Source organism: Hyla sarda, chromosome 4, assembly GCF_029499605.1.
Source record: "Hyla sarda isolate aHylSar1 chromosome 4, aHylSar1.hap1, whole genome shotgun sequence".
NCBI classification, from domain to species: Eukaryota; Metazoa; Chordata; class Amphibia; order Anura; family Hylidae; genus Hyla; species Hyla sarda.
In genome coordinates, this window is record NC_079192.1 from 40,439,965 (window position 1) to 40,466,163 (window position 26,199).

Sequence of the window (26,199 nt, forward strand, 5' to 3'; positions counted from 1 at the left end):
GAGCATCACATGCTTGAAACAATCTTATTTTTATATAATTTTGAAAGGGTGCCAGAAATTTTGTCCAGACCATTTTTGGAGTTTGGTGTGACATTATGTCCAATTTGCTTTTTTTCTCCCTTTTTATGGTTTAGTTCCAATACACACAAAGGAAATAAACATGTGTATAGCAAAGCATGTGTTACTGCAATCCTTTTCTGTGAGACATACTTCTAGTAATCTTCTAATTTTCCAGAAAAATTTCAGAGGTGCCAACATTTACAGCCATGACTGTGTATATATAAATATATACCTCTTAAGTTGCCATATCCAATGACCTGAGGAAGAGGGCAGATGCCCCTCGAAATGTGTCCAGTGTAACCCAATATAAGCTCTGCTGTCTCTATCTATTCACAAGTGATTTCCGCTATTTCATTCACCCCCGGCTGGCACCCCGATAAGTATCTACTTTTGTCCGGCAACCCATGGACTTCTGCTGGAAACTCCAACATTCCATATAATATAGTTAACACCACGAAAAGCTATTAGTGCGACTATTTACACCTCCGTGTTTCATGAGGAGACATGAGAGGAAAATAATTGTCCACAGAGACAGGAGTTTTGTCTTGACTCCCTGTATTTTGTCCATAGAAGAAAACTACAGTCATTCTCTCCATTTATTGTCCATTTAAAGGTTAACACCACCAAATGTTTTTCAGTAATTGTCATTTCTGTAGGTTATGTTCACATGGTCGAATCTTTTTCCAGTTTCCCGCACCGCAAAAGATCTGTAAGTGTGAACGTTCGCTTATAGAGGTTTTTCAGGGAAAAACTAAAAACAAACCATTGATGACCTTCCTATCCTGTGGATGAAAAACCTCTTCATCTAGAGATGAGAATGAGAAACATTTAGCAATTTTATTAGCTATTCAAATGACGCTTTTGCAATCCCTTCAGGGGCAGAAGATGACAGTAGTAGCTGCTACTTGGTAAGAAAAGAGAACAGAAGGAAGTGACAGAAAATGCAAAGAAAGAATAAAAGTTGTTTCTGCCCGGTTTCGAACCGGGGACCCTTCGCGTGTGAGGCGAACGCGATAACCACTACACTACAGAAACTTCCTGCTATCTGTTGGTGACCCAAATGGGTGTGCTGGAGGGACAGAAGTAAGTGTGGTTGGTAATCCCTATGAGGCTCTCTTTAACCACTTAGGGACCAAGGGTACTTAAAGGGGTTCTCCGGTGCTTAAACATCTTATCCCCTATCCAAAGCATAGGGGATAAGATGCCTGATCGCGGGAGTCCTGCCGCTGGGGACCCCCGGGATCATGCACGCTGCACCCCGTTTGTAATCAGTCCCCGGAGCGTGTACGCTCCGGGACTGATCACCGGCGACTACAGGGCGGGCGGCGTGTGACGTCAATCCTGCGCAGGCGTGTGACGTCACGCTCCGCCCTGCAATGCAAACCTACGGGAGGGGGCGTGATAGCTATCAAGCCCCCTCCCGTAGGCTTGCATTGAGGGGCGGAGCCATGACGTCACACGCCGGCGCAGGCGTGACGTCACACGTCGCCCGCCCTGTAGTCGCCAGTAATCAGTCCCAGAGCGAACACGCTCCGGGGACTGATTACAAACGGGGTGCCGCGTGCATGATCCCGGGGGTCCCCAGAGGCGGGACTCCCGCAATCAGGCATCTTATCCCCTATCCTTTGGATAGGGGATAAGATGTTTAAGCACCGGAGAACCCCTTTAAGGACAAAGGGCGTACCTGTATGGCCGTGAGAATTCCGGTCACCGGGAGGGGGGCGGTGCGGACCGGGATGCCTGCTGAACTCATTCAGCAGGCACCCCGTGCAAACTCCAGGGGGGGGGTTTGAGACACCAAAACAAGCCCCCCTCATGTCAACGATCGCTGCAAATCGCTTGTCAATTCAGACCGCCGATCTGCCGCGATTCCGGGTCATATAGGTCTCCGGTGACCTGGAAAATAAGGAGGATGGGGACTGTCAAAGACACCCACAATCCCCGTGAAAGGATAGGAGTGTGGTGGCAGGGGTGCCACTCCTCCTATCTCTGCTATTGGTCAGTCAGAAGCGACCGACCAATAGCAGATCGGGGGAGGAAGGGGTTAAAGGTTGGTTCCCCCATTCTGCCCACCCATGGTAGTTCGGGCAGAACGGGGGAACCGTGATGTGACCAGCGGTCACTTACCCGCGGCGAGGAGGTGCGGCTCCCTGTTGCAGACTACGGAAGATGGTGAGTGGTTGCCTAGCAACATCTGGAGGGCTACAGTTTGGAGACTGCTATACAGTGGTCTCTAAACTGTAGCCCTCCAGATGTTGCAAAACTACAACCCCCAGCATGCCCGGACAGCCATTGGCTGTCCGGGCATGGTGGGGGTTGTAGTTTTGCAACACATCTGGAGGCCCCCTGGTTGGAAAACAGTGTTGTAAAGATTAAGGCTGTGTTCACAACATGAAAAATAAAAAATAAAAAGTTTTTTGCTGCATTGTCCCATAAAGATCAGGATTGTTAATATGCAAACGTACATATACATATTCACTATATACATATACACCTTCACTATATACATATTCACTATATACATATTCACTACATGGATGTACTTATACATATTATCTACATGAATGCCCTCATACGTATACACATTGATTACATACATATACAAGTTTACTACACATATATATATATATATATATATATATATATATATATAGGGCCCCTGTGCAAAGAATGTGCCTGCCCCCCCCCCCCCATATGTCTATTGTTCAGGAACCCCCCCCCCCCCCCACTCTCATTACCCCCCCCTGCTTTCATTAACCCCCTGCTCCTTGCATTCATCTCATCCTGCCCCTCCTTCCATTCACCCTCCACTTCTATTCCCCCCCCCCCTCACTGCTTCCATTGACCCCACTGCTCTTTCTTCCATTCACTCCTCCTGCTTCCATTCACCCCCCACTTCCATTACTTCCATTACCCCCTGCTCCTTCCATTCTCCCCATCCTGCCCCTCCTTCCATTCACCCCCATGCTTCCACTAACCCCCTGCACCCATTAACCCCTCCTGCTCCTTCCATTCACCCCATCCTGCCCCTCCTTCCTCCCCCTGTGCTTCCATTCCCCCCACTGCGCTTCCATTAACCCCCCTGCTTCTTTCATTCACCGCCCCTGCTTCCAGTAACCCCCTCCCCTGCTTCCATTAACCCCTTCCCCATGCTTCCATTACACATACACCCCCACTTCCCTTAACCCCCCTGCTTCCATTAACCCCCCCTGCTCGTTCCATTCACCCCATCCTGCCATTCTTTCCATTCTCTCCCCCTGTGCTTCTATTACACACACACACACACACACACACACCCATTTCCATTAAACTCCCCCCCTGCTTTCATTACAACCCCCCCCCCCTGCTTCCATTAACCCCCTGCTCCTATAATTTAGGTAGATAGATAGATAGTAGATAGATACTTATGAGATAGATAGATATGGGATAGATAAATAGATAGATATGAGATAGATACATAGATAGGACATAGATCAGTGTTTTCCAACCAGGGTGTCTCCAGATATTGCAAAACTACAACTCCCAGCATGTCTGGACTGTAGTTTTGTAACAGCTGGAGGCACCATGGTAGGGAAACACTGATCTATGCCCAGTCTACCTATCTATCTATATATCACAGTGTGGTAGCCCTTGGGGGGTGTATAGTAGTGGGGATGTTGTATCGGTATATGAGGGGTTAATGTTAACCCTATAGTTCGTGACGCCAGGCTGAGGGCTAGTATGCTCAGGTAATTCTCCGGCCTATCGCCGCCCTTCCCAGTAACGATAGGTGCATGAAATGACTGAAGGTCCACAAGGAGATTTAACTTGAACTTGAATAACTTTACTTAAGTGCTTACGGTACATCCAAGGCACAGTAACAGTCTAATATAACAGTCCTCATATTGCTCAGTGACTGACAGTCGTTGCGGACCTTGAGGTATTTAGAAAGTCTCTGAATTTAGGGTAGATATTGCAGATCCGTCCAGATTTAGGGGTTAGATTAGGTCCGGTGATGCTGCAGAGTGTCTGAGGATTGATACACTCTCAATTTAGTATTGATCAGCCGTCGCCGCAAGGCTCAGGCCTAACTCACTGCGAGAATAGCTGCGCAGGTCCTTCTCGGTTGACAGCCCAGGAACAAGAGAGAGAATAATGGCCGCCGCTCCCTTATATGGGCAGGGGCGGGGTGAAACTGATTGGTCCGAATACCTGTCATTCACTCGTACACAGAATGATGGGATTGCATACGTCATAGGGACCTCCACAGGTCCTCAAGCAGAAATACCATAGAGTTCACCTAGTCACGTGACCCGCAGGTCCTGGTTAACTATTAATTTACATTTATATAACTATATTTACATAAACCTTGCATAAGTTACTGGTTTTACTAGATGGAATAGAGGTGACAAGGGGTCGACTATACAACATGGACCCCTACGTCCTAGGGACTCTGGATATGGGGAGCCATACACATAAAGGGACCGCATAGGATGCGGTACCGGGACACCACAACAGTGTTTACCAACCAGTGTGTCTCCAGCTGTTGCAAAACTACAACTCCCAGCATGCCTGGAGAGCCAAAGGCTGTCCTGGCATGCTGGGAGTTGTAGTCTTACAACTTGTAGGCACTTTTGTTGAGAAACACTGCAAACTTGCAAAGCCCTAACCCGCTCATCTTTATAAAGTTACCTACTGTTCACACAGCCCACGGCCCTCAACTCACCGGGGATGCAGTGTAATCCGAGACAGGGGCCACATGATGCCGGGGATGAAGAGGAGCTGAGGTAGTTGTTCCTCATGAAGTTATCGGGGGATGAAGCACGGCCTGATGCAGAAGGCTTGGAGCTGACTTCCTGCCTGTGCGGGGGACGTCTACTCCCACCAGCCCCTCTGCTCTTAAAGCGACAGTTACACTAACGGGGGAGGGGGGCGCTCCCTCTCAAGGCCCGGGCCCAGCGTACAGATACCTCTATAGCTATGCCACTGGCGGTGGGCCCCCTTACTTGCTGGGCCCTTGTGCAGTTGAACCTGCTGCACATATGGTTTGTCCGCCCCTGCTCACCATATATATGATACATTGAACACAAACTCCTGCATTATTTCCTGCCCCTTCTTAAATCTGTTCAAGCCATTTGCAGACGGTTGTAAATCCATCCCATTGCTGTCAATGAGATCCGCTGCACTGTCCACACTTTCCACAGCCGGAAGAATGACCATGCCCATCTTGTTTTCACTGTAGACCACATAGGGTTAAATCAGCAGCCAGCATGCCAATATCCACTATGACCAGACCAGGGCACTAGTCTTGCAGGAACGCATGGGAACAACGTTCCGGCACTTTTTCCACAGCAGGAACACTGTTCCTATTAGCAGCCCTTGAGTGGTAATCTTGGATGAGCTCCCACACTTTTCCCCCAGGATTTGACCCCTGGACCAGACCTGGATTTAGGTCACTAGAAGAACCTTACAATCGTGTGGTCTCCAGCAGCCAGCCGTGATCGTATAGTGGTTAGTACTCTGCGTTGTGGCCGCAGCAACCCCGGTTCGAATCCGGGTCACGGCACTTTTAGTTTTTATTTATAATTTTTCCTTGGTCTAAAATGCAAATAAATCAGTAAAGGCTCGTTCTCATTGACGTCTGTCCCCGTTATTTCATCATCGATCTTAAATCCTTTCAAGCTTTTTGCAAACGGTTGTGAATGGATCCCATTGATGTCAGTAGGATTGTTTTACATTCCTTTGTCATCCATTTGCACCCGTTTGGTTTCTATTCCTTTTTTCGTAAAAAAAAAAACCGGAAGAGAAGCGGATATAATAAATTTAATATTGAAGTCTATGGCAAACGGTTGAGACTGTAATGTCTTGCTCGTTTGCATCCATTTTTTCCAATCCATTTGGTCCATTATTACTTCTAAACCTGCTCAGAAGAGGTGTGAGCAACCGGGAAATAGCCAGACAAAAATAAATATGGACAATAAGGGAAACAAATGGGTTAAAAACTGATGCAAAAGTATGCCACTTATATAGCATCAGTTTGTATCCGTTTGTTAGTATGATCCGTTTAGTAGAATTGTTTTCAATGGGATTCTGCTGCATTGGGAAATTTCCTCAGCAGATGTTTCGGCCGGGACATTCTGATTCCGGTCTTTGTCGAAAGAAGGAACATGGAACATGATTGTTTTGGCGGAATCCCCTCAGAAATGCATTGCTTCCAACATTAACAGAATTTATATTGGGATTGGTCACCGTGTTTTCCGGCCGGACATTTTGTGAAAATTTTTACCATGTGAACATAGCCTTACAGTTCTTTGTGCTGAAACATTGGAGGCAACAAGTCCATTGGGGACAGAACACACGGGATGTGACAAGGTGTGAACCCAAGCAGTGTGGAAGGTCGCTGTCTTGTAATCTGTCTAATACTCTTAATGCGGATCTGGAATATTTCTGAACTTGTCTCATCTGTTCTCTGTACAGGAGACAAGTTGTAATTTTGGGATGACATCTAGCAGCATCTGCCTCTGTCACTCATGCGCCTAGAAAAAAAAAAAGTGTTTCTGCCCGGTCTCGAACCGGGGACCTTTCGCGTGTTAGGCGAACGTGATAACCACTACACTACAGAAACTGCCATGTGTTAAACTGCCCATTCATATTGTCCCAATGACTGAAATGGGCACTCTCAATAAAATAATTTTTGCTATTGTTCTCCTTATGGTAAATAAAAAATCTTTCTAATGTACTTTGTCCAGCCTTAGCCAATCATAGCTCATCTCACATTGAACTGCTCTGGGCTGTGTGTAGCAGAGTGAGGGAGGAAGTTCTCCCCTGTATGGCTTCAGATGATGTCACGGCTGCTGGGTAACGCCCCTTCCCAGTCTGTGAATCTGACTGAGCAGAAAATACAGAGCAATATCAAGGTAGAAAACTAAATAATAATAAAAATAAAGGCAGGGGGTGGTTTATCATGATGGGGGCAGTGAACTGGGAGGATTATAACATTTATCAAGATCATGAGAGGTAATCTTGAAATTTATGCTTTAACAAACTAGTTGGACATAATGTCACCAAACTCCAAAAATGGGCTGGACAAAATTATTGGCACCTTTAACCTAATATTTGGATGCACACTCTTTGGAAAAAAATAACTGAAATCAGTCGCTTCCTATAACCATCAATAAGCTACTTACACCTCTCAGCCGGAATGTTGGACCACTCTTCCTTTGCAAACTGCTCCAGGTCTCTCTTATTGGAAGGCGCCTTTTCCCAACAGCAATTTTAAGATTTCTCCACAGGTGTTCAATGGGATTTAGATCTGGACTTATTGCTGCCACTTCAGAACTCTCCAGCGCTTTGTTGCCATCCATTTCTGGTGCTTTTTGATGTATGTTTGGGGTCAATGTCCTGCGGGAAGACCCAAGATCTCGGACGCAAACCCAGCTTTCTGACACTGGGCTGTACAGTGCAAACCCAAAATCCGTTGGTAATCCTCAGATTTCATGATGCCTTGTACACATTCAAGGCACCCAGTGCCAGAGGCAGCAAAACAACCCCAAAATATCATTGACCTCCACCATATTTCACTGTAGGTACTGTGTTCTTTTCTTTGTAGGCCTCATTACGTTTTCGGTAAACAGTAGAATTATGTGCTTTACCTAAAACAGGGGTCCTCAAACTTTTTAAACGGGGGGCCAGTTCACGGTCCCTCAGACCGTTGGAGGGCCGGACTATAGATATCAAAACATGAACAAATTCCTATGCACACTTATATATCTTATTAGTGGACTACCACTTTAAGTAGGCAGCACAGTTCCCCCCACATTAGGTTGGCAGTGTAGATCCCCACATTAGGTTGTAGTTCCCACAAATTAGGGTTGGCAGTACAGTTCCCACACATTAGGGTTGGCAGTACAGTTCCCCCACATTAGGTGCGGTACAATTCCCCCACATTAGGTGCAGTACAATTCCCCCACATTAGGTGCAGTACAATTCAACCACATTAGGTGCAGTATAGTCCCTCCACATTAGGTGCAGTACAATTTCCCCACATTAGGTGCAGTACAGTTCCCCCACATTAGGTGCAGTATAATGTTCCCCCCCCCCCCACATTAGGTGCAGTATAATGTTCCCCCACATTAGGTGCGGTATAATGTTCCCCCACATTAGGTGCGGTATAATGTTCCCCCACATTAGGTGCGGTATAATGTTCCCCCACATTAGGTGCGGTATAATGTTCTCCCACATTAGGTGCGGTATAATGTTCCCCCACATTAGGTGCAGTATAATGTTCCCCTACATTAGGTGCAGTATAGCTCCCCACATTAGGTGCAGCATGTTCCCCCACATTAGGTGCAGTATAATGTTCCCCCACATTAGGTGCAGTATAATGTTCCCCCACATTAGGTGCAGTATAATGTTCCCCCACATTAGGTGCAGTATAGCTCCCCACATTAGTTGCAGTATAATGTTCCCCCACATTAGGGGCAGCATAGATCCCCAAATTAGGTGCAGTATAGCTCCCCACATTAGGTGCAGCATGTTCCCCCACATTAGGTGCAGTATGGTTCCCCCACATTAGGTGCAGTACAGTTCCCCACATTAGGTGCAGTATAGTTCCCCAAATTAGGTGCAGTATAGTTCCCCAAATTAGGTGCAGTATAGTTCCCCAAATTAGGTCCAGTATGTTCCCCCACAGACATACAGCCTCCAGCCATACAGTGTATGGCTGGAGGCTGTATGCCTGTGTCCTGCTCCACTTCAGTGCTCCGACCACCGCTCCTCCGGTCCGGACATAGCAGTAAGTCCCGGGACCGAAGGAGCGGTGGTCGGAGCACCGAAGCTGACGTGCCACTGGTAACACTTACCTAGCTGGCCAGTGCACGTCCTCATCGCTGCCCCGCTACTCCGCACTCCGTTGCTATGGGCGCACGCACGGCGTCAGTGATGTCCCTGCGTGTGCCACCTTCCCGGCGGCCCCTGTGTTTTTAAAGTAAACGCGGGGTATCTGAGAGCGCATCCCTGTGTCCCGAAAACAACTTTCGGGACACAGGGATCTCCCAGGCAGCGGCGGGCCGCATGTGGCCCGCGGGCCGTAGTTTGAGGACCCCTGACCTAAAAGCTCTATCTTGGTCTCATCTGTCCACAAGACGTTTTCCCGGAAGGATTTTGGCTTACTCAAGTTCACTTTGCCAAAATGTAGTCTTGGTTTTTAATGTCTCTGTGTCAGCAGTGGGGTCCTCCTGGGTCTACTGCCATAGCATTTAATTTAATTAAAATGTCGACGGATAGTTTGCGCTGACACTGATGCTCTCTGAGCCTGCAGGACAGCTTCAATATCTTGGGAGCTTGTTTGGGGCTGCTTATCCACCATCCGGACTATCCTTCATTGACACCTTTCATCAATTTCTCTCTTCCGTCCATGCCCAGGGACATTAGCTACAGTGCTGTGGGTTGAAAACTTCTTGATAATGTTGCGCACTGTGGACAAAGGCACTGGAGATGGACTTGTAACCTTGAGATTGTTGATATTTTTCCACAATTTCTGTTCTCAAATCCTCAGTACTCTTCTCCTCTTCCTGTTGTCCATGCTTAGTGTGGCACACACAGACACATAATGCAAAGACTAAGTGAACTTCTCTCCTTTTTATCTGCTTTCAGGTGTGATTTTTATATTGCCCACACCTGTATCTTGCCCCAGGTGAGTTTAAAGGAGCATCACATGCTTGAAACAATCTTATTTTTATATAATTTTGAAAGGGTACCAATAATTTTGTCCAGCCCATTTTTGGAGTTTGGTGACATTATGTCCAATTTGCTTTTTCCCTCCCTTTTTTGGTTTAGTTCCAATACACACAAAGGAAATAAACATGTGTATAGCAAAACACGTGTTACTGCAATCCTTTTCTGTGAGAAATACTTCTAGTAATCTTCTAATTTTCCAGAAAAATTTCAGAGGTGCCAACATTTACGGCCATGACTGTGAATATATAAATATATACCTCTTAAGTTGCCATATCCAATGACCTGAGGAAGAGGGCAGATGCCCCTTGAAATGTGTCAGGTGTAACCCAATAAAAGTTCTGCTGTCTCTATCTATTCACAAGTGATTTCCGCTATTTCATTCCCCCCCGGCTGGCACCCCGATAAGTATCTACTTTTGTCCGGCAACCCATGGACTTCTGCTGGAAACTCCAACATTCCATATAATATAGTTAACACCACGAAAAGCTATTAGTGCGACTATTTACACCTCAGTGTTTCATAAGGAGACATGAGAGGAAAACAATTGTCCACAGAGACAGGAGTTTTGTCTTGACTTCCTGTATTTTGTCCATAAAAGAAAACTACAGTCATTCTCTCCATTTATTGTCCATTTAAAGGTTAACACCACCAAATGTTTTTCAATAATTGGTATTTCTGTAGGTTATGTTCACATGGTCGAGTCTTTTTCCAGTTTCCCGCAGCGCAAAAGATCTGCACGTGTGAACGTTCGCTTATAGAGGTTTTTCAGGGGAAAACAAACCATTGATGGCCTTCCTATCCTGTGGATGAAAAACCTCTTCATCTAGAGATGAGAATGAGGAACATTTAGGAATTTTATTAGCTATTCAAATGACCCTTTTGCAATCCCTTCAGGGACAGAAGATGACAGTAGTAGCTGCTACTTGGTAAGAAAAGAGATCAGAATGAAGTGACAGAAAATGCAAAGAAAGAATAAAAGTTGTTTCTGCCCGGTTTCGAACCGGGGACCTTTCGCGTGTGAGGCGAACGTGATAACCACTACACTACAGAAACTTCCTGATGTCTGTTGGTGACCCAAATGTGTGTGCTGGAGGGACAGAAGTAAGTGTGGTCGGTAATCCCTATGAGGCTCTCTTTAACCACTTAGGAACCAAGGGTACTTAAAGGGGTTCTCCGGTGCTTAAACATCTTATCCCCTATCCAAAGGATAGGGGATAAGATGCTATCACGCCCCCTCCCGTAGGCTTGCATTGAGGGGCGAAGCGTGACGTTACACGCCGACGCAGGCGTGACGTCACACGCCGCCCGCCCTGTAGTCGCCAGTAATCAGTCCCGGAGCGAACACGCTCCAGGGAATGATTACAAACGGGTGCCTCGTGCATGATCCCAGGGGGCCCCAGCGGCGGGACTCCCGCGATCAGGCATCTTATCCCCTATCCTTTGGATAGGGGATAAGATGTTTAAGCACCGGAGAACATCTTTAAGGACAAAGGGCGTACCTGTATGCCCCTGAGAATTCCGGTCTCCGGGAGGGGGGCGGTGCGGACCGGGATGCCTGCTGAAATCATTCAGACGACACCCTGTGCAAACTCCAGGGGGGGGTTCTGAGACACCAAAACAACCCCCCCCCCCCCCCACATGTCGGCAATCCCTGCAAATCGCTGGTCAATTCAGACCGCCGATCTGCCGCGATTCCGGGTCATATAGGTCTCCGGTGACCTGGAAAATAAGGAGGATGGGGACTGTCAAAGACACCCACAATCCCCGTGAAAGGATAGGAGTGTGGTGACAGGGGTGCCACTCCTCCTATCCCTGCTATTGGTTGGTCAGAAGCAACCGACCAATAGCAGATCGGGGGAGGCAGGGGTTAAAGGTCGGTTCCCCCATTCTGCCCACCCATGGTAGTTCGGGCAGAACGGGCAAACTGTGATGTGACCAGCGGTCACTTACCCGCGGCGGGCGGCGATGAGGTACGGCTCCCTGTTGCAGACTACGGAAGATGGTGAGTTGTTGCCTAGCAACATCTGGAGGGCTACAGTTTGGAGACTGCTATACAGTGGTCTCTAAACTGTAGCCCTCCAGATGTTGCAAAATTACAACCCCCAGCATGCCCGGACAGCCATTGGCTGTCTGGGCATGCTGGATTTTGTAGTTTTGCAACACATCTGGAGGCCCCCTGGTTGGAAAACAGTGTTGTAAAGATTAAGGCTGTGTTCACAACATGAAAAATAAAAAATAAAAAGCTTTTTGCTGCATTGTCCCATAAAGATCAGGATTGTTAATATGCAAATGTACATATTCATATTCACTACATACATATACATATTCACTACATACATATTCACTATATACATATACATATTCACTATATACATATACATATTCACTATATACATATACACATTCACTATATACATATACATATTCACTATATACATATACACGATCACTATATACATATACATATTCACTATATACATATACACGATCACTATATACATATACACGTTCACTACATACATATACACATTCACTATATACATATACATATTCACTACATACATATTCACTATATACATATACATATTCACTATATACATATACACATTCACTATATACATATACATATTCACTATATACATATACACGATCACTATATACATATACATATTCACTATATACATATACACGATCACTATATACATATACATATTCACTATATACATATACACGATCACTATATACATATTCACTACATGGATGTACTTATACATATTATCTACATGAATGCCCTCATACGTATACACATTGATTACATACATATACGCGTTCACTACATACATATATACAAGTATGCTTCTTTCACTCACCCCATCCTGCCCCTCATTCCATTAAACCCCCCCCCCCCTGCTTCCAGTAACCCCCTCCCCTGCTTCCATTAACCCCCTACCCATGTTTTCATTACACATACACCCCCCACTTCCCTTAACCCCCCTGCTTCCATTACCCCTCCCCCCTGCTCGTTCCATTCACCCCATCCTACCACTCTTTCAATTCTCTCCCCCTGCGCTTCCATTACACACACACCCATTTCCATTAAACCCCCCCCCCCCCAGCTTTCATTACAACCCTCCCCCCTGCTTCCATTAACCCCCTGCTCCTATAATTTAGGTAGATAGATAGATATGAGATAGACACATATGAGATAGAAACATATGAGATAGATAAATAGATAGATATGAGATAGATACATAGATAGGACATAGATCAGTGTTTTCCAACCAGGGTGTCTCCAGCTGTTGCAAAACTACAACTCCCAGCATGTCTGGACTGTAGTTTTGCAACAGCTGGAGGCACCATGGTAGGGATACACTGATCTATGCCCAGTCTACCTATCTATCTATATATCCATATATCATAGTGTGGTAGCCCTTGGGGGGTTTATAGTAGTGGGGATGTTGTATCAGTATATGAGGGGTTAATGTTCGTGACGCCAGGCTGTGGGCTAGTATGCTGAGGTAATTCTCCGGCCTATCGCCGCCCTTCCCAGTAACGATAGGTGCATGAAATGACTGAAGGTCCACAATGAGATTGAACTTGAACAACTTTACTTAAGTGCTTACGGTACATCCAAGGCACAGTAACAGTCTAATATAACAGTCCTCATATTGCTCAGTGACTGACAGTTGTTGCGGACCTTGAGGTATTTAGAAAGTCTCTGAATTTAGGGTAGATATTGCAGATCCGTCCGGATTTAGGGGTTAGATTAGGTCCGGTGATGCTGCAGAGTGTCTGGGAATTGATACACTCTCGATTTAGTATTGATCAGCCGTCTCCGCAAGGCTCAGGCCTAACTCACTGCGAGAATAGCTGCGCAGGTCCTTCTCGGTTGACAACCCAGGAACAAGAGAGAGAATAATGGCCGCCGCTCCCTTATATGGGCAGGGGCGGGGTGAAACTGATTGGTCCGAATACCTGTCATTCACTCGTACACAGAATGATGGGATTGCATACGTCATAGGGACCTCCACAGGTCCTCAAGCAGAAATACCATAGAGTTCACCTAGTCACGTGACCCGCAGGTCCTGGTTAACTATTAATTTACATTTATATAACTATATTTACATAAACCTTGCATAAGTTACTTGTTTTACTAGATGGAATAGAGGTGACAAGGGGTCGACTATACAACATGGACCCTTACGTCCTAGGGACTCTTGCTATGGGGAGCCATACACACACACAAAGGCTGTCCTGGCATACTGGGAGTTGTAGTCTTACAACTTGTAGGCACTTTTGTTGAGAAACACTGCAAACTTGCAAAGCCCTAACCCGCTCATCTTTATAAAGTTACCTACTGTTCACACAGCCCACGGCCCTCAACTCACCGGGGATGCAGTGTAATCCGAGACAGGGGCCACATGATGCCGGGGATGAAGAGGAGCTGAGGCAGTTGTTCCTCATGAAGTTATCGGGGGATGAAGCACGGCCTGATGCAGAAGTCTTGGAGCTGACTTCCTGCCTGTGCGGGGCTCGTCTACTCCCACCAGCCCCTCTGCTCTTAAAGCGACAGTTACACTAACGGGGGAGGGGGGCGCTCCCTCTCAAGGCCCGGGCCCAGCGTACAGATACCTCTATAGCTATGCCACTGGCGGTGGGCCCCCTTACTTGCTGGGCCCTTGTGCAGTTGAACCTGCTGCACATATGGTTTGTCCGCCCCTGCTCACCATATATATGATACATTAAACACAAACTCCTGCATTATTTCCTGCCCCTTCTTAAATCTGTTCAAGCCATTTGCAGACGGTTGTAAATCCATCCCATTGCTGTCAATGAGATCCGCTGCACTGTCCACACTTTCCACAGCCGGAAGAATGACCATGCCCATCTTGTTTTCACTGTAGACCACATAGGGTTAAATCAGCAGCCAGCATGCCAATATCCACTATGACCAGACCAGGGCTCTAGTCTTGCAGGAACGCATGGGAACAACGTTCCTGCACTTTTTCCACAGCAGGAACACTGTTCCTATTAGCAGCCCTTGAGTGGTAATCTTGGATGAGCTCCCACACTTTTCCCCCAGGATTTGACCCCTGGACCAGACCTGGATTTAGGTCGCTAGAAGAACCTTACAATCGTGTGGTCTCCAGCAGCCAGCCGTGATCGTATAGTGGTTAGTACTCTGCGTTGTGGCCGCAGCAACCCCGGTTCGAATCCGGGTCATGGCACTTTTACTTTTTATTTATATTTTTCCTTTGTCTATAATGTAAATAAATCAGTAAAGGCTCGTTCTCATTGACGTCTGTCCCCGTTATTTCATCATCGTTCTTAAATCCTTTCAAGCTTTTTGCAAACGGTTGTAAATGGATCCCATTGATGTCAGTAGGATTGTTTTACATTCCTTTGTCATCCATTTGCACCCGTTTGGTTTCTATTCCTTTTTTCTGACAGGTGAAAAGATGGGGAATACAGTATTTTTTTCGTTAAAAAAAAACCCGGAAGAGAAGCGGATATAATAAATTTATTATTGAAGTCTATGGCAAACGGTTGAGACTGTAATGTCTTGCTCATTTGCATCCATTTTTTCCAATCCGTTTTGATCCATTATTACTTCTAAACCTGCTCAGAAGAGGTGTGAGCAACCGGGAAATAGCCAGACAAAAATAAAAACGGACAATAAGGGATACAAATGGGTTAAAAACTGATGCAAAAGTATGCCACTTATATAGCATCAGTTTGCATCCGTTTGTTAGTATGATCCGTTTAGTAGAATTGTTTTCAATGGGATTCTGCTGCATTGGGAAATTTCCTCAGCAGATGTTTTGGCCGGGATATTCTGATTCCGGTCTTTGCTGAAAGAAGGAACATGATTGTTTTGGGGGAATCCCATCTGAGCAGTCCCAACACTATCAGAATTTATATTGGGAATGGCCACCGTGTTTTCGAGCGGACATTTTGCGAAAATTTTTACCTTGTAAACGTATTCTTACAGTTCTTTGTGCTGAAATATTGGAGGCAACAAGTCCATTGGGGACAGAACACACGGGATGCGACAAGGTGTGAACCCAAGCAGTGTGGAAGGACGCTGTCTTGTAATCTAATACTCTTAAAGGACAACTCCAGCGCTAGCAAATTAGAGCCCAAATGTAATAATATCACAAGTTATATAAGTTTCTAAATGGGATCCATTACCTGACTGGTCCCGTTTCTCCGCTATGCCGCCAGCGGAAGTCATCTCCTGGTCCCCTAACGCGTGTAGCGTCGACCTATTATTCTCTATGGAGCCGCCATCTTGGTCGACGCTATGTCACAAATGCCCATAATGCGCCGGGGGATTGCTTCACTCCCAGTGCCGCTTGTCATGCCGGCCCCTCTCCTCCCATCTTATAAATATTCATAATGTTATTATGCGCTCAGCCCTGATTGGCTGAGCGCACAGTAGGGGCTGCTAGTGCTGGGCGGTGTCAAATGTGCCCCCCGCGTGCGCCATCGCTACCATCACCGCTAGCAGGGTCCCTGTGCCCACTAGCGGTGTCACAAGAATGCCGAGCGCGAGCGCGGCTCTGTTGCCCGTCCCTGGCAGCTCTCAGGGTACGGGAACAGATTTAAAAGCCTCGCGTGCAGCTAACGTAGTACTGCGCATGCGCAGTACTATGCAAATAGCGTAGGGCTAATGCTAGGCTCATAGCGCTGCCTACGTTAGCCCTACGCTATCTGCAGTACTACATTAGCCGCGCGCAAGGCTTTTAAATCTGTTCCCGTACCCTGAGAGCTGACAGGGACGGGGAACAGAGCCGCGCTCGGCATTCTTGTGACACCGCTAGTCCCTGTCAGCTCTCAGGGTACGGGAACAGATTTAAAAGCCTTGCGCGCGGCTAACGTAGTACTGCGCATGCACAGTTTTTTTTCTTGGAATTTCAATTAAACAAGTGAAACTTTATTCATAATGGAGTGAAAGTTCAAAACGTATGCGTTTTTTTTCTTAAAAAACGTATGCTACCGGACATCATTTTTCAAACCGTGTACAGATAAAACTTTGTACATGTTTTGATACAGTTTAGTCAGCTTTTGAGGAATCCGTTTTTTTATCAAAAACCTGATAAAAAAAATGTATTGCAAAAACGTGGTGTGAACCCACCCTCATCTGTTCTCTGCATAGGATACAAGTTGTAATTTTGGGATGACATCTAGCAGCATCTGCCTCTGTCACTCAGATGACATTAGTAGCTGCTACTTGGTAAGAAAAGAGATCAGAATAAAGTGACAGAAAATGCAAAGAAAGAATAAAAGGTGTTTCTGCCCGGTTTCAAACCGGGGACCTTTCGCGTGTTAGGCGAACGTGATAACCACTACACTACAGAAACTGCCATGTGTTGAACTTTCCATGCATATGGACTGGGACAGTGACGGAAATGGGAACTCTCCATAAAATGTTTTGCTATTGTTCTCCTTATGGCAAATAAAAAATCTTTCGAATGTACTTTGTCCAGCCTTAGACAATCATAGCTCATCTCACACTGAACTTCTCTGGGCTGTGTGTAGCAGAATAAGGGAGGAAGTTCAACATTTTTCTCTTTAAATTATTCTTGTTTTACCCATATAGCCCAAGGTTACCGATCAGGATGTTAATGTTTCCCTATATATGTTTTTGTTTTACCGGGATAGCATCAAATTATATGTAGAAAAAAACCACAGAGGTTATATCATGTAGTCTGTACATCAGTAAGATATATATATATATATATATATATATATATATATATATATATACTTCTAAATTTGCCATACCTGATGACCTGAGGAAGAGAGCAGATGCCCCTCGAAATGTGTCAAGTGTAACCTAATAAAAGTTCTGCTGTCTCTATCTATTCACAAGTGATTTCCGCTATTTCATTCACCCCGGCTGGCACCCCGATAAGTATCTACTTTTGTCCGGCAACCCATGGACTTCTGCTGGAAACTCCAACATTCCATATAATATAGTTAACACCACGAAAAGCTATTAGTGCGACTATTTACACCTCAGTGTTTCATAAGGAGACATGAGAGGAAAACAATTGTCCACAGAGACAGGAGTTTTGTCTTGACTTCCTGTATTTTGTCCATAGAAGAAAACTACAGTCATTCTCTCCATTTATTGTCCATTTAAAGGTTAACACCACCAAATATTTTACAATAATTGTAATTTCTGTAGGTTATGTTCACATGGTCGAATCTTTTGCCAGTTTCCCGCTGTGAGTTTTAGCCATGGTAGATTTTCCGCAGCGCAAAAGATCTGCACGTGTGAACGTTCACTTATAGAGGTTACAAAACAAACCATTGATGACCTTCCTATCGTGTGGATAAAAAACCTCTTCATCTAGAGATGAGAATGAGGAATATTTAGTAATTTTATTAGCTATTCAAATTACCCTTTTGCAATCCCTTCAGGGACAGAAGATGACAGTAGTAGCTGCTACTTGGTAAGAAAAGAGATCAGAATGAAGTGACAGAAAATGCAAAGAAAAAATAAAAGTTGTTTCTGCCCGGTTTCGAACCGGGGACCTTTCGCGTGTGAGGCGAACGTGATAACCACTACACTACAGAAACTTCCTGCTGTCTGTTGGTGACCCAAATGTGTGTGCTGGAGGGACAGAAGTAAGTGTGGTCGGTAATCCCTATAAGGCTTTCTTTAAAAAAAAAAAAAAAATCTGGCCATTTTCTTTATGTTTTTATTAGCTGATTTTCTTATTACTATTTCATAGTCATGGGGCCAAAACTACAGAACATGTTTATTAATTTAATACCCATTTTTCCCCTAAGATGTGCACTAACGGCTGATTTTCCATTGATAACAATAGAACATATTACTAAATCTGACAGTTTCTTTCCTGACAATTATTTATTTTTACCAAAGAAGAATATTTTTACTATGTGTGAATGTGGCCTAGTGTGTTATAATAGGACACGTGACTGGTTTTGTGAGTGTAAACGCTTATCTTGTCTCAAGTACCTCCATTCTGATCCGTGAGGGGGTTCGTAGCAGTCAAACTGTAGTGATCAGATATCTTTTTTGGATTTTGAAAGATTTGACGAATATTTCATAATATTGGGCGCCATAACTAGGCCTACATAGCCGTATATCTCCTGCATTGACTATCATGTATCATACTGTACTCTACCATGCAGAGGATATAGATATAACACTTGAAAGCTGTGAGACTTTACATTGTCATACACAACTTTTCAGGCCAATTTGGATTTGGGACAAATTTATACAGACAGAATGTAATCTGACAGGTAATTCTAAAAGATCGGACTGGAAACAAGTTTATAGAAGTTTTCATATCTCCACTTACCGCCTGTTCTTTGTATGGAAGATAAGTTGTAATTTTGAGATGACATCTTTCACATAGCAGCGTAGACTTCTGTCACTCATTTGCCTTGGATAAAAATAAATATATATTTCTGCCCGGTTTCATTCCAGGGACGTTTCACGTGTTTGGCGAATGTGATAACCACCACACTACAGAAGCTGCCATGTTGGTGTCATTCTGCCCATATGGACTGGACGGGGGTCTAGCTGTGATGTTCATGGAGACGCCAGATTACAGACGTAAGTAAACTAGACTAGTACATATAACTAAATTAGTACATGAGTTACAGGATGAAATTTACCAGGAAAGGTTAACCCCTTCCCTCCACAGGACATATGGGTAAGCCATGGCAAAGGGGGGCAGCTACAGAGCAGAATTGTGACGTCATCCCGCTCCGTACCGTGCGACCCCCGGCTGGAATCAACAACCAGGGGCCGAAGCTAGTAGCCTTCAGCAGTGATCGCCGCTGCACAGCAATTAACCCTTTAGGTCCTGCAATGAAACCCGAACGCGGGACCTAAAGCCGGAAATTCAGTGTTGGTTAAACAATCAGGGTGTGGGGTTCCTTTATATGTTTTTGTTTTTTCCAGATTTTTTTCCAGTATTAAAATTAAGGGGAATACTTATCATCCCTGTGTCTTGTGAAAAAGGCAAAAAGTGGCATAATTTATAGTGTGTGATGACAGCAGCATACATGTTCCATCACCCCCCCCCCCCCCCCCGCCATTCACATGGAGGACACGGTGCCCCATTCTCGTGATCAGTGGGGGGGGGGGGTTCCCAGAGGTAAGACTGGAGAGATCACATACTTACACCTAAATATTACTATAGAAGGGAAAATAGATTCAGCAAAAATCTGATTTCTTCTAAATTCCCTCAAAAACTCAATTTTGTGAGTCTTAAACTGTTGAGATTTATTTTTGACAAATATCTTAAAATAGTAGGTGCTACAACAATGCTTTTACTTAACTTCTTGTGCAAACAGTCTTTACAATTAAACAGTTTCTCTTGAGGTAACCGGGATGCAGGTTCCTCACAGGCTTGGCTGGGACTAGCGCCGTAAATGTACGTCCTGGTGCGGTGGTACTTAACGCACCAGGATGTACATTTATGTCCTAAGCATAATCGCGAGCATCGGAGCGATGCCCGGATCATGCTCGGCAGGTCCTAGCTGCTGATCGCAGCCAGGAACCCGCCCGTGATGGCGGACACCGGCGATCCCGCGGATGTCCACCATTAACCCCTCAGATGCCGTGATCAATACAGATCATGGCATCTGCAGCATCGCGGTCACTTAAATGGATGATCGCATGGCCAGCAGCGCTGCCGCGGCGATCCGATCATCCAACACGGCAGATGGAGGTCCCCTCACTTGCCTCCACTGCCTTCCGGGAGTCTTCTGCTCTGATCTGCCTTCCCGCAGACCAGAGCAGAAGATGACCGATAATACTGATCAGTGCTATGTCCTATACATAACACTGAACAGGTTTAGCAATCGAGTGATTGCTATAAATAGTCCCCTATGGGGACTATTAAAGTGTAAAAATAAAAGTAAAAAAAGTAAAAACATAAAGTAAAAAAATTTGAAAAACCCCTCCCCCAATAAAATCGTAAATTGTCCAATTTTCCCTATTTCACCCCCAAAAAGTGTTTAAAAAAAATTTATATACATATTTGGTATCGCCGCGTGTATAAATATCCCAAATATTAAAATAAAATGTTAATGATACCGTACGGTGAACGACGTGAACGTAAAAATAAAAGAAAGTCCAAAATAGATGCTCTTTTATAACATTTTATTCCCAAAAAATGTTATAAAAAATGGATTAAAAGTTCTATATAAGCAAATATGGTATCAATAAAAAGTACAGATCACGGCGCAAAAAATTAGCCCTTATACCGCCGCTTATACGGAAAAATGAAAAAGTTATAGGTCTTCAAAATAGGGGCATTTTTAAACATACTAATTTGGTTAAAAAGTTTGCGATTTTTTTTAAGCGCAACAGAAAACTGGTCACGCAAAAAACATGCCCTCATACTAGTCTGTGGATGAAAATATAAAAGAGTTCTGATTTTTTGAAGGCGAGGAGGAAAAAACAAAAACGTAAAAATGTAATTGTCTGCGTCCTTAAGGCCCAAATGGGCTGCGTCCTTAAAGGGTTAAGCAGGCCACTGTGCTACTAATTATAGGATTTGAGTTTAATAGTAGTCACAAAGAATTTGTAGATAGAGATTTATAACTCACAGTTTTAGTGGCTGCTGGTTCTTTAGGCTTTGGCCCAGGTAAGATGAATTGAGATGTGCTGATTGTGCTTCTTTAGTGTCCAGGTCTCAAGAGCAGGAAGAGAGAGAATTTAGTGACTGCATATACTAGGGGGGCTGGACTAATCCCATTGGTTGTCAAGCCTGTAGGTTCTGAACCCAGAGAACTCTGGGTACCTCACATGACATTATCATATGACCCGGGTAGGTCCTATACATTTATACAACTTTGTACATAACTTTATATATAACGACCAATATACACTATACCTTTATAATGCATTATACGAGGAGAGTAAAGGGTAAGCCCTGCAGGAGAGCCCTGTGGAATGGGGGGACTCAAATTGAGGGGACTTAAGACAGGGACAGAATGAGGTCCTGTACCAGGACACCACAAAAATATATGAAGCAAACAATATCTGGCTAGGTTTACATCACGTTATTGTTACTGTTAGTTGTAAACATCGGCTCCCGCCAAAAACCGGATACTGACGTATACTATAAATGGGAGCAGGAGACCCCATTGATTTCAATTACCCAGAGTCACCAAGTGACTCTGTTTGGGCCATTCAATTCAATGGAGTCTCCTGCTCCCATTTATAGTATATATCAGTATTCTGTTTTTGGTAGGATACTGATGGATACAACTAACAGTAGCATTAATGTCATGTAAACCTAGACTTATTGGTTTGGTTTTCTCTGCTGTGAAGGCAAAACTACAGCTCTGTCTCTATGTGATTGTTTAGTTCTGTTTTCTTAAGTATAAGGAAATTATGTTGGGTCACCTAGTACTCAACAGGTTTTTCCTGTCATTGTTTTTCTTTCTTTAGCCTGGAATCTAATCTGGACCCCCCCCCCCCCCAAGTGAGAGTAGATTTAGGGCTTATTGGACAATGCAAATTACTCTAAGGACATGTTCACATGCACTCTAAGGATATGCCACTTAGATAGCACCAGTTTACATCCGTTTGTTAGTATGATCCGTTTAGTAGCAATGATGGGAGAATAGCGGGACGTTTGCATATTTCAACTTACCTTTGTATGGAAGATAAAATGTAATTTTGGGATGACATCTTTACCATAGCAGCATAGGCTTCTGATTCCGGTCTTTGCCGAAAGAAGGATCATAATTGTTTTGGGGGAATCCCCTCAGAAATGTATTGCTCCCTATGAAGAAGGCGCATTTCTGAGCAGTTCCAGCACTAACAGAATTTATATTGGGAATGGCCACCGTGTTTTCCGGCCGGACATTTCTTGAAAGTTTTTACCATGTGAACATAGCCTTACAGTTCTTTGTGCTGAAATATTGGAGGCAACAAGTCCATTGGGGACAGAACACACGGGATGTGACAAGGTGTGAACCCAAGCAGTGTGGAAGGACGCTATCTTGTAATCTGTCTAATACTCTTAATCGATGCGGATCTGGAATATTTCAGATCTTGTCTCATCTGTTCTCTGTACAGGAGACAAGTTGTATTTTGGGATGACATCTAGCAACATCTGCTTCTGTCACTCATGCGCCTATAAAAAAAAAAAAAGTGTTTCTGCCCAGTCTCGAACCGGGGACCTTTCGCGTGTTAGGCGAACGTGATAACCACTACACTACAGAAACTGCCACTTGGAGAGCTTTCATTCATATGGACTGGGACAATGACTGAAATGGGCACTCTCAATAAAATAATTTTTGCTATTGTACTCTTTATGGTAAATAAAATATCTTTCTAATGTACTTTGTACAGCCTTAGCCAATCATAGCTCATCTCACACTGAACTTTTCTGGGCTGTGTGTAGCAGAGTGAGGGAGGAAGTTCTCACCTGTATGGCTTCAGATGATGTCACACCTGCTGGGGAACGCCCCTTCCCAGTCTGTGAAACTGACTGAGCAGAAAATACAGAGCAATATCAAGGTAGAAAACTAAAAAATAATGAAAATAAAGGCAGGGGGTGGTTTATCATGATGGGGGCAGTGAACTGGGAGGATTATAAAATGTATCAAGATCATGAGATGTAATCTTTAAATTTATACTTTAACAAACTAGCTGTGATGTTCCTTATAGACGTCAATAGATCTCGGTTTATTTTACATAACCTGTAAAGATCCAATTGTTATAATTATTGCACAAAATTATTTTCATCAAGTAAATGTTAAAAGTCTGAATTTTTCTCTGTAAATTATTCTTGTTTTACCCATATAGCCCCAGGTTACTTATCAGGATGTGAATGTATCCCTTAATGCTTTTGTTTTACCCAGATAGCATCAAATTAAATGTAGAAAAAAAAGCAACAGAGGTTATATCAGGTAGTCTGTATATCCGTATATATATATAGGCAAAAAAGGAAGAAGCAGCACTCCAAAATAAGTAGAAAAAAGTGGTGGTTTATTCACTTCTAAAGTTGCCATACCTGATGACCTGAGGAAGAGGGCCGATGCCCCTCGAAATGTGTCAAGTGTGACCCAATAAAAGCTCTGCTGTCTCTATCTATTCACAAGTGATTTCCGCTATTTCATTCCCCCCCGGCTGGCACCCCGATAAGTATCTACTTTTGTCCGGCAACCCATGGACTTCTGCTGGAAACTCCAACATTCCATATAATATAGTTAACACCACGAAAAGCTATTAGTGCGACTATTTACACCTCAGTGTTTCATGAGGAGACATGAGAGGAAAATAATTGTCCACGGAGACAGGAGTTTTGTCTTGACTTCCTGTATTTTGTCCATAGAAGAAAACTACAGTCATTCTCTCCATTTATTGTCCATTTAAAGGTTAACACCACAAAATATTTTTCAATAATTGTCATTTCTGTAGGTTATGTTCACATGGTCGAATCTTTTGCCAGTTTCCCGCTGTGAGTTTTAGCCATGGTAGATTTTCCGCAGCGCAAAAGATCTGCACGTGTGAACGTTCACTTATAGAGGTTTTTCAGGGAAAGAAAACAAAACAAACCACTGGTGGCCTTCCTATCCTGTGGATAAAAAACCTCTTCATCTAGAGATGAGAATGAGGAATATTTAGTAATTTTATTAGCTATTCAAATGACCCTTTTGCAATCCCTTCAGGGACAGAAGATGACAGTAGTAGCTGCTACTTGGTAAGAAAAGAGATCAGAATGAAGTGACAGAAAATGCAAAGAAAAAATAAAAGTTGTTTCTGCCCGGTTTCGAACCGGGGACCTTTCGCGTGTGAGGCGAACGTGATAACCACTACACTACAGAAACTTCCTGCTGACTGTTAGTGACCCAAACGTGTGTGCTGGAGGGACAGAAGTAAGTGTGGTCGGTAATCCCTATAAGGCTCTCTTTAAAAAAAAAAAAAATCTGGCCATTTTCTTTATGTTTTTATTAGCTGATTTTCTTATTACTATTTGATAGTCATGGGGCCAAAACTACAGAACATGTTTATTAATTTAATACGCATTTTTCCCCTAAGATGTGCACTAACGGCTGATTTTCCATTGATAACAATAGAACATATTACTAAATCTGACAGTTTCTTTCCTGACAATTATTTATTTTTACCAAAGAAGAATATTTTTACTATGTGTGAATGTGGCCTAGTGTGTTATAATAGGACACGTGACTGGTTTTGTGAGTGTAAACGCTTATCTTGTCTCAAGTACCTCCATTCTGATCCGTGAGGGGGGTCGTAGCAGTCAAACTGTAGTGATCAGATACTTTTATGTAATTTTGAAAGATTTTACGAATATTTTATAATATTGGGCGCCATAACTAGGCCTACATAGCCGTATATCTCCTGCATTGACTATCATGTATCATACTGTACTCTACCATGCAGAGGATATAGATATAACACTTGAAACCTGTGAGACTTTACATTGTCATACACAACTTTTCAGGCCAATTTTGGTTTGGGACAAATTTATACAGACAGAATGTAATCTGACAGGTCATTCTAACAGATCGGACTGGAAACAAGTTTATAGAAGTTTTCATATCTCCACTTACCGCCTGTTCTTTGTATGGAAGATAAGTTGTAATTTTGAGATGACATCTTTCACATAGCAGCGTAGACTTCTGTCACTCATTTGCCTTGGATAAAAATAAATATATATTTCTGCCCGGTTTCATTCCAGGGACGTTTCACGTGTTTGGCGAATGTGATAACCACCACACTACAGAAGCTGCCATGTTGGTGTCATTCTGCCCATATGGACTGGACGGGGGTCTAGCTGTGATGTTCATGGAGACGCCAGATTACAGACGTAAGTAAACTAGACTAGTACATATAACTAAATTAGTACATGAGTTACAGGATGAAATTTACCAGGAAAGGTTAACCCCTTCCATCCACAGGACATATGGGTAAGCCATGGGAAAAGGGGGGGGGGGCAGCTACAGAGCAGGATTGTGACGTCATCCCGCTCTGTACCGTGCGACCCCCGGCTGGAATCAGCATCCAGGAGCCGAAGCTAGTAGCCTTCAGCAGTGATCGCCGCTGCGCAGCAATTAACCCTTTAGGTCCCACAATCAAAGCCGATCGCAGGACCTAAAACCGGCAATTCAGTGTTGGTTAAACAATCAGGGTGTGGGTTTCCCTTTATATGTTTTTGTTTTTCCCAGATAGTATTAAAATTAAGGGGAATATTTATCATCGCTGTGTCTGGTGAAAAAGGCAAAAAGTGGCATAATTTATAGTGTGTGATGACAGCAGCATACATGTTCCATCCCCCCCCCCCCCCATTCACATGGAGGACACGGTACCTCCATTCTCGTGATCAGTGGGGGGGTTCCCAGAGGTAAGACTGGAGAGATCACATACTTACACCTAATTATTACTATAGA

General features: G+C 44.2%; 1 protein-coding gene and 9 non-coding genes across 10 annotated transcripts in view; 3 read left to right on the forward strand and 7 right to left on the reverse strand.

Moving 5' to 3' along the window:
• CHCHD5 (coiled-coil-helix-coiled-coil-helix domain containing 5) overlaps window positions 1-25,587 on the forward strand; it is a 73,307-nt gene extending 47,720 nt beyond the window's left edge. Inside the window, exons 6-7 of the transcript XR_008892182.1 lie at window positions 19,244-19,372; window positions 25,491-25,587. The gene's annotated coding sequence lies outside the window, so the exon portion shown is untranslated. The remainder of the gene's footprint in view (window positions 1-19,243; window positions 19,373-25,490) is intronic.
• TRNAV-CAC (transfer RNA valine (anticodon CAC)) lies at window positions 1,023-1,095 on the reverse strand. The gene has a single exon. It is a non-coding gene; the product is annotated as a tRNA-Val (tRNA).
• TRNAH-GUG (transfer RNA histidin (anticodon GUG)) lies at window positions 5,534-5,605 on the forward strand. Its single transcript has one exon. It is a non-coding gene; the product is annotated as a tRNA-His (tRNA).
• On the reverse strand, window positions 6,592-6,664 carry TRNAV-AAC (transfer RNA valine (anticodon AAC)). Its single transcript has one exon. It is a non-coding gene; the product is annotated as a tRNA-Val (tRNA).
• On the reverse strand, window positions 10,758-10,830 carry TRNAV-CAC (transfer RNA valine (anticodon CAC)). Its single transcript has one exon. It is a non-coding gene; the product is annotated as a tRNA-Val (tRNA).
• Window positions 14,934-15,005, forward strand: TRNAH-GUG (transfer RNA histidin (anticodon GUG)). The gene has a single exon. It is a non-coding gene; the product is annotated as a tRNA-His (tRNA).
• Window positions 17,069-17,141, reverse strand: TRNAV-AAC (transfer RNA valine (anticodon AAC)). The gene has a single exon. It is a non-coding gene; the product is annotated as a tRNA-Val (tRNA).
• On the reverse strand, window positions 18,294-18,366 carry TRNAV-CAC (transfer RNA valine (anticodon CAC)). The gene has a single exon. It is a non-coding gene; the product is annotated as a tRNA-Val (tRNA).
• Window positions 22,935-23,007, reverse strand: TRNAV-AAC (transfer RNA valine (anticodon AAC)). The gene has a single exon. It is a non-coding gene; the product is annotated as a tRNA-Val (tRNA).
• On the reverse strand, window positions 24,543-24,615 carry TRNAV-CAC (transfer RNA valine (anticodon CAC)). Its single transcript has one exon. It is a non-coding gene; the product is annotated as a tRNA-Val (tRNA).
• Window positions 25,588-26,199: the final 612 nt, after the last annotated feature.